Here is a 12164-nt window from a genome sequence, read left to right on the forward strand (position 1 = left end):
CAGAGTTAATGCAATGTTTGGGAGGTTCTGGAAAAAAGTAGGGGAGAAAAGAGGCATTGGACTGAGTACAATACTGAAAGTTTACAGAACTGTTGTGCTACCTTCATTGTTGTATCCCTATGAAACCTGGGCAGTATACCAGTGTCATGCCAGGAAACTGAACTTCTTCCATCTGAATTTTCTGAGGAAAATTCTGAATGTCACCTGGCAAAATAAGGTACCAGACAATAAGGTCTTTTTTCAAGCTGAACTAAAAAGCATTCAGACTCTACTGCAGAGAGTGCAACTCTGATGGGCTAGCCATCTTGTTCAAATACCAAATGTACTTTTGCCTAATAGAAAATTTTACAGATAACCCACATGAGTCAAGTGCTCACCCAGAGGTCAGAAGTGATACAAGGACAACCTCAAGATCGCTCTGAAGAACTTTGTATTGATTGTGAGACATGGGAGATACTAGCATAAGACCATCCAGTATGATGTGCTCATATCAAAGAAGGAACTGTGCTCTATGAGCTCAAAATAAATATGAGATCCACAAATACTTGGTTCTGTTATGTGCTGTTTGTCCTCCTGAGTTTTAAGTGCTGGAGATAATCCTAACAGCCTGGAGTTTGAGCCATGGTAACCTTACAGTCAGGATTTTAGGGGGAATAGTTTAACCAGCCAGTCCATCTTGAAAGCTCTGAAAAACTGAGATACCTAAGACAGAGTCCTAGAGGGATTTTGGGCTTGGAACTAGGACTATGTCATAGAGTCTATGGAATCAAGTAAAGCTATGAAACTAATCTGTTTCCTTTCCTCAGACTGAAATGGTTCAAATGAATAAGGGGATTATACCTCCAATGTATTAGGGGGAACTGTGGTGCAAGGGACATTCATCACCTACAATTGAAGCCCAGTCTGGAGATATCCACAGTCTAGATGCCCTTCCCTCCAATTCCTTTAAGGGTACCAGAGAACTGTAGGGGAGAGCAGTGAAATCTAACCTAGCTGTACTACCAGACAGTGGGGGCCAAAATGGGCCATCGTATTTCTATATGCAATGTAATTTTGCCTTATTTATACTGACTTTAGCACTAAGCAGAGTGATGTTTGATAAAGCAAAGGAACAATAATAGTAAATATTCAGAATTTCATCTCTAAAACTATTTTAAAAGCTTTTTCATTGTATCCAATGAAGAACACGTCTCCCAAAATGATTCTAATTGTTGAGATAATTCATGACTGGTAAAGCAGAGGTCATTTTTAAATCTTGGAGTGTTGGGAGATCTTTCTTTTCTTTTCTTTTCTTTTTTGAGGGGTGGTAAGCAGTGAATACAGATCTGGGAAACTCACAAAACACTGAAGATAAAGTGATTGTTAAGTCTGGATGTCCATAAAAGGAAACTGGTTCATAAATAATGGGTCTAGAGTCATTAATATCAATTTTTTTTGGCCAGAGATACTCACAAAACATCTGGAATTTTCACCTAAAAAAAGCTAAGGTTTAGAGGGGTACAAATCCAGTGCGGTGGATAGAATGTCAGACTAGGAGTCAGGAATACTCATCTTATTCAAACTTGACCTCATACTCTAGGAAAGTCACTTAACCCTCTTTGCCTCAGTTTCCTCTTCTGTTAACATAAGCTGGAGAAGGAAATGGCAAATCATTCAAGTATCTTTGCTAAGAAAACCCCAAATGGGGTCATGAAGAATTGTACATAATCACACAAAAGCACACATCTCCGGATCAATTTATTCAACTAGAATCACTGGATACAGTGAAAGGAAAAAAAGAACATTGGTGTACCTTGCATGCATGTTTAACTACTAGTATATTCTTTCTACCCATTTTTTTCAATGATACTATGAGTATTCATGAAAGTGTTTTCCAGATTTATGGGGAAAATATTTTATAACTTCTCTTTTCACTATGCCATCTTAATAAATGCTCTGAAGTACTCTAAAGTATTTGTATCTACTGGTTGACTATAAAATAAATTCTTAAATAAACTCCAATGGTTCCCCATTACCTCTAGGATCAGATATAAAAGCATCTATTTGGAGTACAAAGCCCTTCATAACCTGGGCCTTGTGATTTTTAAATTTCCTCCATCTTGCTTGGTCTAGCACCCAAGAATGTGCACACCCACACTACACAAACATGTGCTAGGTAATGACAAATCAGAAACAACTAACTGCCCCCCTGGCTTGTCCTAAGGCAAGCTTGAACCACCATTGGCACATGTGAGATGCACTGGAATTCACTCACTTCCTGTGGAAAGGGCTAGACACCAGTCTGATCCTGAGCAGGGAGGAGGCCCACAGACAACTTTCCTTCAGATCAGTCACGTGAGTGATAAGGGCTGACTCCCTTCTCTGCCTTGGCTCTCCAAGGCCTCAACTCCAGCTTTGGCTCAATCTGAGCTAGGGTGGTCCTGAGTTGAACTCTTTCCTTCTCTTCCTCTTTCCTTCTCTCCCTCTCTCTCTCTCTCCCCCTAATAATCTCTCTCTCCTGTTGTAATTAAATTACCATAAAACTCCATTCTGACTTGAGTGTTTCTTTTAGGATTTAAGAAATTATTATTATTATAAGTCTTTAACCTTAAATTTGAATCTAACTGCCTCTAGTCTTTTCATACTGTAGTCTCCAACCTCCATGTATCTTGGGATTCCAGTGACACCAGCCTCCTTGCTCGTCTTCACATAAGACATGCCATTCCTCAACTCTAGAGATTTTTGCCAGCTACAGTTATGCCTGGAAATCTCTCACTCCTGGTCTCTGTTTCCTGATTTCCCTGGCTTCCTTCAAATCCAGGTAAAATTCTACCTTCCACAAGAAGCTTTTCCTGATTCTCCCTTAAAGATTTCCCCCTTTTAGTTATCCATACCTTCAGTTTTCTTTTGTGTTTTTTAATTGTTTCTTGTAAGCAACATATTGTAGGACTCTTGTTCTCTAGTCCAATCTCTTTTGTTGTTGTTATGGATTATTTAATCCATTCACATTTAAAGTTGTAAGAATTAGTTTTATGTTTTCCTCTAACTGGCTCTAATATTAAGGGTTCCCCCCCCCCCAAGTCATGATTTTTTACTCTTGGTATAAGCACATTTTTATATTCTTCAGTTAATGTTTTAAAAGGAAGCCCTGTTCCCACCGCTCTCCTCTTTACTTCTGATCCTCTCTTCTCATTTGTTACCCTTTACCTTTTTGGGTTTTCTTTATTAGTTCCTTTTTTCCTATTGCTTTAATTGGGTATGTAATTCTTTTCCCCTTACCCATTCTTTTTTCCTCTTGGTCAAATAGATTCCCCTTTTTTCTCCTCTCCTTTGACTAGTCTAGTTCATTAGTTTTTTTTTTTATTTCATTTTTTTGTGTACCTTTCCAGAAAATATTTCTCTAAGTAAGTGTCTCAGTTATCCATTCTCTTTGTCAACTCTAGATCCTCACTGTCCAATTCATTACCCTTACAATGATCTGGTTCCTCTTTTTTCTCTATATTCCTCATGTAGTTAAAAGTATCCATCTACCCTCTAGGACCTTTCTACCATTTCCTTAAAGGATTGACTCCATAGAATCCCCTATTCCATTATGCCTCACTCCCAGAAGAGTGCCATTGATTGTAAGTATCAAACAGGAAACTACCAATGATGAAGTCCCCTCCTCCCCATGTCCCACCACTGAGCTATACACTCTTCCAATCATCTTTTTTTCCATTTTTGCCTCAAATTCTCCTCCTTGTGCCCATGTTCTCTCATTGCCCAATTGACCTTTGAGGTTCCAACTCTTCCTGTCCCAATATATGACATTGTCAATGGACTTTTCAAGCACCAAAGCACCCAGACCACACCTGATTTAAGGTCTCCATCTGCCTCCCTAGAATATACCTCTTCACCCATAGGAGCTTTGATCAGTGGCCTCTTCTTCAATTGCCAAAGTTAGGAATCTTTCCTTTCCTACTATTTTCAATCTTTCCTTTCTCTTTTATTTCCCTGTAGGCTTTTCTCTCTTTTTTTTAAACATTATTTCATTTGGTCATTTTCATACATTGTTCATTGGAAACAGATCATTTTCTTTCCCTCCCCCCTAATCCCCTCCTACCCCTTCCCTAGCCGACACGCGATTCGTCTGGGTATCACATGTGTCCTTGCTCTGAACCCATTTCCTTGTTGTTGGTATTTGCATTAGGGTGCTCATTTAGTGTCTTTCCTTGATCATGTCCCCTCAACCTCTGTAGTGAAGCAGTTGCTTTTCCTCGGTGTTTTTACTCCCTCAGTTTGTCCTCTGCTTGAGGATAGTTTAGTTTTTTGTTGTTTTTTTTTTCTCGTAGATCGCTGCAGGTTGTTCAGGGACATTGTAAAGCTATTACTGGAGAAGTCCATTATGTTCTCTTGTACCATAGTGTGTCAGTCTCTGTGTACAATGTTCTCCTGGTTCTGCTTCTCTCACTCTGCATCACTTCCTAGAGGTTGTTCCAGTCTCCATGGAATTCCTCCACTTTATTATTCCTTTTAGCACAATAGTATTACATCACCAACATATACCACAATTTGTTCAGCCATTCTCCAATTGAAGGGCAACCCCTCATTTTCCAATTTTTGGCTACCACAAAGAGCGCAGCTATGAATATTTTTGCACAAGTCTTTTTCCTTATTATCTCTTTGGGGTACAAACCCAGCAGTGCTATGGCTGGATCAAAGGGCAGACAGTCTTTTATCGCCCTTTGGGCATAGTTCCAGATTGCCCTCCAGAATGGTTGTATCAATTCACAACTCCACCAGCAATGTATTAATATCCCTACTTTGCCACATCCCCTCCAGCATTCATTACTTTCCTTTGCTGTCATGTGTGGGGTTTTCCTTAATGGACTTCCCTGACCAGCAGGGTCCCACAAGGGAAGGGGCTCACCTTTGTGATGGGACCCGAGGAGAGGTAGGAACCGAGAACCAGGGTGGAAATGAAAGACACAGACAAGTCAGTGGTTGAATAGGGCAGGCAATCCCTATGATACTCCCTTTGATAGGAAAGTATGAGTACAAAGGAACATGAGGTGGAGGAGGAGATTAAGATAGGAAATGCAGGCCGAGATGGTTACAGCCTCCGGGAAGGAGAAAGTCAAGAGGAGAGAGATAGTCATTGAGGAGCCAGTGGAGCTCCATGGAAGGGGAGAAAGGCCAAGAGCCAAGAGGAAGTTCATGGTTTTGCCTCTGAATTTAATCCTGTCCTGCTTGGGCGGTACTCCCAAGCACGTAGTACCCACATCACAAAGTATAGACAATTAAGATTGGGTGGCAAGGTAGAGGGAACACCTTTGGGCGTGTAGATTGCAAACCGCGCTTTCCCGGGGAATTGAGTCAGAGCATGTTAATGAGTTTGTCTTAGCCAAGGGCCGCATGGCCAGTTCAAGGTTATATTCACAAGCCTCATTGGTATAAACTTATGCTTGGAGACACAGTCGCCATACAGTCATTTATATTTCATAGATGTGAATATGCTTGGGATGCTACATCATGTTGAACAATCTGCTAGGTGTGAGGTGATACCTCAAAGTTGTTTTGATTTGCATCTCTCTGATTATAAGAGATCTAGAACACTTTTCCATGTGCTTATTAATAGTCTTGATTTCTTTAACTGAAAATTGCCTATTCATGTCCCTTGCCCATTTTTCAATTGGAGAATGGCTTGATTTTTTGTACAACTGGTTTAGCTCTTTATAGATTTGAGTGATTAGACCTTTGTCAGAGGTTTTTGTTATGAAGATTGTTTCCCAATTTGTTGCTTTCCTTCTAATTTTAGTTACATTGGTTTTGTTTGTACAAAAACTTTTTAATTTGATGTAGTCAAAATTATTTATTTTGCATTTTGTGACTCTTTCTAAGTCTTACTTGGTTTTAAAATCTTTCCCATCCCAAAGGTCTGGCATGTATACTATTCTGTGTTCACCTAATTTACTTATAGTTTCCTTCTTTATATTCAAGTCGTTCATTCATTCTGAATTTATCTTGGTGTAGGGTGTGAGGTGTTGATCCAAACCTAATCTCTCCCACACTGTCTTCCAATTTTCCCAGCAGTTTTTATCAAATACTGGATTTTTGTCCCAAAAGCTGGGGTCTTTGGGTTTGTCATAGACTGTCTTACTGAGGTCATTTACCCCCAAGTCTATTCCTTTCTGTCTCTTAGCCAGTACCAAATTGTTTTGATGACCGCTGCTTTGTAATATAGTTTGAGATCTGGGACTGCAAGGCCACCTTCCTTTGTATTTTTTTTTTCATTATTTCCCTGGATATCCTTGATCCTTTATTCTTCCAAATGAACTTTGTTATGGTTTTCTCTAATTCAGTAAAATAGTTTTTTTGGTAGTTCAATGGGTATGGCACTAAATAGATATATAAGTTTGTGTAGGATGGTCATTTTTATTATGTTAGCTCGTCCCACCCATGAGCAATCAATGTTTTTCCAATTGTTTAGATCTAGTTTTAATTGTGTGGAGAGTATTTTGTAGTCGTGTTCATATAGTTCCTGTGTTTGTCTCTGCAGATAGATTCCTAAGTATTTTATATTGTCTTGGGTGATCTTAAATGGAATTTCTCTTTCTAATTCTTGCTGCTAAACTGGGTTGGGGATATATAGAAATGCTGATGACTTATGCGGGTTGATTTTATATCCTGCAACTTTGCTAAAGTTGTTGATTATTTCGATTAGCTTTTTGGTTGATTCCCTGGGATTCTTTAAGTAAATCATCATATCATCCGCAAAGAGTGACAGCTTGGTCTCCTCACTGCCAATTTTAATACCTTCAATTTCTTTTTCTTCTCTAATTGCTACTGCTAGTGTTTCTAGTACAATATTAAATATTAAAGGTGATAATGGGCATCCTTGTTTGACTCCTGATCTTATTGGAAAGGCTTTGAGCTTTTCCCCATTGCAGATGATGTTTGCTGATGGTTTTAGGTATATACTGTTTATTATTTTTAGGAAAGGCCCTTCTATTCCTATACTTTCTAGTGTTTTCAATAGGAATGTGTGTTGTATTTTGTCAAAGGCTTTTTCTGCATCTATTGAAATAATCATGTGATTTTTGTCGGTTTGCTTGTTTATATGGTCAATTATGTGGATGGTTTTCCTAATATTGAACCATCCTTGCATTCCTGGAATGAATCCTACCTGATTGTAGTGGATAACCCTTGTGATGACTTGCTGGAGTCTTTTTGCTAGTATCCTATTTAAGATTTTTGCATCTATATTCATTAGGGAGATTGGCCTATAGTTTTCTTTCTCTGTTTTTAACTTGCCTGGCTTTGGGATCAGTACCATGTTTGTGTCGTAAAAAGAATTTGGTAGAACCCCTTCTTGGCTTATTCTGTCAAATAGTTTGTATAATATTGGAGCTAGCTGTTCTTTGAATGTTTGATAGAATTCATTTGTGAATCCGTCTGGACCTGGGGATTTTTTCTTAGGGAGATCTTTGATGGCTTGTTCAATTTCTTTTTCTAATATGGGGTTGTTTAGGTAATTTATTTCTTCTTCTTTTAGTCTAGGCAATTTATATTTTTGTAAGTATTCATCCATATCACTTAGATTGCCATATTTTTTGCCATATAATTGGGCATAGTAGTTTTTAATGATTGCCTTGATTTCCTCTTCATTAGAGGGGAGGTCTCCCTTTTCATCTTGGATACTGTCAATTTGGTTTTTTTCTTTCCTTTTTTTAATTAGACTGACTAGTACTTTGTCAATTTTATTTGTTTTTTTCAAAGTACCAGCTTCTAGTCTTATTTATTAAATCAATAGTTCTTTGACTTTCAATTTTATTAATTTCTCCTTTGATTTTTAGGATCTCTAATTTAGTCTTCATCTGAGGATTTTTAATTTGTTCACTTTCTTGTTTTTTAATTTGCATGCCCAATTCATTGACCTCTGCCCTTCTTAATTTGTTTATATATGAACTGTAAAGATTAAAATTAGGGAAATATGGGGAGACTGAGGCATCTGAGGCAGGTAGAAATTAGTTTCTCTCTGCAAGGAGTATTATATTTTTTTGAGGTTTATTGAAGATTAAGGATTAAAGAAAATACAGGATTAGAGACACGTGTCCAGGCCATAGAGAGGCCTAGACACAACCTCACCTACATTATGAAAAAAAGCCAGGCCTGTCCCAGAACGGAAGTCCAAGAGAGCGAGAGAGAGCCCTCAAAAGCCTTTGAATCAGCTTAAATACCTTCTTGATCTCGGCCCAGGTGAGATTACAAGGCATTCTGGGGAAGTGCAGCAAAGGCTCGTGGGGATTGTAGTCCTGTATTCGAGTCTATTTTTTACAGAACTCAAGGATATAAATTCCCCCCTGAGTACTGCTTTGGCTGCATCCCATAGGTTTTGAAAGGATGTCTCACCATTGTCATTTTCTTCAATGAAGTTAGTAATTGTTTCTATGATTTGTTCTTTAACTAGCTGGTTTTGGAGAATCATATTGTTTAATTTCCAATTAATTTTTGATTTATCTACCCATGTACCCTTACTAATTATTATTTTTATTGCACTGTGGTCTGAGAAGGCTGTATTTATTATTTCTGCCCTTTTGCACTTGTTTGCAATGATTTTGTGCCCTAGTACATGGTCAATTTTTGTGAATGTACCATGTACTGTTGAAAAGAGGTGTATTCCTTTTTGTCCCTATTTATTTTTCTCCATATGTCTACTAACTCTAATTTTTCTAAGATTTCATTTGCTTCTCTCACTTCTTTCTTATTTATTTTTTTTATTTAATTTATCTAGTTCGGATAGGGGAAGGTTCAGATCTCCCACTAGTATAGTTTTTCTATCTATTTCATCCTTGAGCTCCTCTAGTTTCTCCTTTAAAAATTTGGATGCTCTGCCATTTGGTGCATACATATTGAGTACAGATATTTCCTCGTCTTTTTCCTTCTGGTCTGATTTTCTTTGAAGATCGTCTTTCATCTTCTTTATCTCATCTTTCATCTCCTTTGCCTCATCTTTCATCTCCTTTGCCTCATTTTCCAGCTGGTTGATTTTGGCTTTCAAGACACTATTTTCTTGTTTTAGTTTAAGTGCCTCTGTTTCCAGATGACTTATCTTAATTTTTAAGTTCTTTTCCCAATTGTCTTCAGCCTCTTTTAGTTGTGTTTTGAGTTCTTCCACAGCCTGTATCCAATTCGCTGGGATTTCTGGTTTGTCGTTAGCTGATCTTTCCCCCTCTGTTCCATTTGCTGAGTAGTAGCTATTGTAGTTTCTTTCTTCTTTTTCTGTTGTTTGCTCAAATTCACCCCTTCTTTACTCCCCGTATTTGTCTGTGCTCTTGTTCCTCTCATTTTCTTTGTTTTTTGGGGACTTCTATCAGTCTCCCCTCTTGGAGCTTTAACAGAAGATCTCTTGGTGTAGTCTCTGGGGGAGAGTTGTTGGGGGTTTGAGCTTCCCTGTCCTCTGGAGGCTTTTGATTGGCTTAAAGTCCAGCAGTCAATGAGGATGGGTGGGGAGCCTGGGCTTCCCTGCATTCTGGAGACTTTTGATGGGATTAGATTCAGCTGGTTCTTTCAGAAGACTCTGCTCTCTAAGGGGGGAGGGGTCGTGGCCTCCCTGAGCTCTGAGGGTTCTTGATGGGAAGGCTTTTCTCTTTGAGACCACAGAGGTCACCTTCCTCTCATTGTTAACCCTTTCATGTACTCTCCCATGTCGAAATATAGTCCTACAAAAAAAGTATCACTAATATATAGGCAGTGTGTCACCAGGTTTATTATTAATGTTCTCTATCCATCTCTTTTCCTATTGCCTCTTTCAGATATCTGCCTTCACCCATTTCTGTGTATACATTTAGAAGGAAGCAATTTTACTGGTCTCTCTATTGTCAGTCTTGCAATTCACTCCTGTATTTCCATCGTTTGGGATATTTGGAAAGCAAGTAATCTCTTCAGTTCTAGTTTTCTTCTAGAAATGTTTCTTTTTCATTATTAAATGCTTATTCTTTTTTATGTTTAGTTAAGCTTAGATGTGCAGAATTGGTCACCTTCTGCTGTGGCTGAAAAGCTCTGTGGCTTTTCAGAACACATTATTCCATCCCATACTATATTTTCTAATGGTTAAGGATTATCTTGGGTTATTTGAATGTCTTTCCTTTGAATTTGAAAGACTTTCTCCTGATGGTTTGTAGAACTTATTTCCAAATCGAATTGTTAAATTTAACCACTCTTTCTTGGAATTTGTTGCCTTTAGTTGTCTCCCTCTTCCCCAGACAATTTGAATTCTTTCCATTGGATTTTCATTTTATATAATAAAAGGTTCTGGGCAGTTCTCTGCTTATGTCTTTGAGGTTTCTTCTTCCAAAATTTTTCTCAATTTCAGTATTTTCCTTAACTCTTTGTTTTCCCTAATACTTACTTTCTGACTCCTCTCTAACTACAGTTTCCTTCAGGGTTAGCTCTCAAAATGTATCAGCTCCCTCCCCTCCCCCCCCCACCCCGGCCCTTTTTATTTTTAAACCCATACCTTCCATCTTGGAATCAATACTGGGTATTGGTTCCAAGGCAGAAAAGTGGTAAGGGCTAGGCAATGGGAATTAAGTGATTTTTCCCAGGGTCACACAGCTGGGAAGTGTCTGGGGCCAGATTTGAACCTAGGATCTCCCATCTCTAGGCCTGGCTCTCAATTCACTGAGCTAACCAGCTGCCCTCTTTCCTCCTTTACTGGACAATTAATGTTTCTGACTTTTGGGTAGTCAGAACTAACCCCAGCTCAATAATGTGCTTTTTCCCCCCTCCAGTTTTAGTGGAGTGCTGTGCGTGTGCACACACACACAGACCAGTGCTAGTGATCCAAGGCAGGCTTTTAAAGTTGTAGCCACTTGGCCCTGTCTGTTGTGGCCAGGGTAGATTTTTCATAACTTGGTCTACAGAGCACTAGAAAGAGGGAAGGGGACCAGAGAATGCAGATGAGGGGGAGGTTTGTTGTAGACCTTTATTATAATCCTATGTCTGCTAGAGCAGCCTTAATGCCAGTAGAAGGAGAAGTAGTAGAGTGTTGCTGAGTGAGTTCAGAGCCAACAAGCAACCATTTGTGTTTGGTTTTTTTTTTTAAACTTTTTTTGGATTCTGGATTTCCTAGACCATGGAGACAGCTGAAGTTGCTTTATTTTGGGTGCATAGTTTCTGAAGGATAGATTTGAGAGATTATGGAAATTAGAGAAAATGTATTGTCTTCCATGTTGATGTTCACATGACTTAGAATCTCTATTGATTATCTCCAAAATATCCTGGATATATTTTGTACATACATGGCTATTTACTTGCTATAAAAGTGTACTCTCCTTGAGAGCATAACTTCTCCCAGTATCTAGTACATAGTAGGTGCTTCATAACTGAGTTCATGAGCTACAGTTTTAGGGGTATGGATCTACAGAATGACTTGAAGCGAAAGTTACTATATCCTAGGGAACTCGATTTGTGAATGAAATTAAGGGAGTAGGCAGTGGTGATAAATGTTAAACATCTCTATGGGGCAAAATAACACATTTTTAAATGCAGTATAATCTGCATAAGTTTTAAAAAATATTTATTACCAATTACATATTATAACAAATTTCCACACAAGTTTTCCTAAGTTGAACTTATGATTGAACTTATTTCCCTACCTCCTTTCCCTTGTCCCTCCCGAGGCTGGCAGGCAATTCAATCTGAGTTATAGAAGTATTATTAATATAAAACATATTTCAATATTGTTCATTTTTGCAAGAGAGTAATCTTATGAATTGCAGATAATAGTTAAGTCTATCACATTTGATCATTCCACAATATTGCTGGTACAGTGTGCAATTATCTCCTGGTTCTGATTATTTCACAGTCTTTCCAGCTCTTTCTGAAAATCTGTTCATCATTCCTTACATCACAATAGTATTCCATCACCATCATGTACCACAATTTGTTCAGTCATTCCCCCAAATGATAGTCATCCCTTTAATTTCCAATTTTTTGCCACCACAAAAAGAGCAGCTAGAAATATTTTTGCACAAGTGGGTCCTTTCCTTTTTTTGGATCTCTATTGGATACTGACCTAGTACTGGGTCTAAGGATAGTTTTACAATCCTTTGAGCATAGTTCCAAATTGCCCTCCAGAATGGTTGGATCAGTTCACAGCTCCACCAGCAATGCATTAATATCCCAATTTAGTCACATCCCTT

Source organism: Monodelphis domestica, chromosome 2 (genome assembly GCF_027887165.1).
Source record: "Monodelphis domestica isolate mMonDom1 chromosome 2, mMonDom1.pri, whole genome shotgun sequence".
NCBI classification, from domain to species: Eukaryota; Metazoa; Chordata; class Mammalia; order Didelphimorphia; family Didelphidae; genus Monodelphis; species Monodelphis domestica.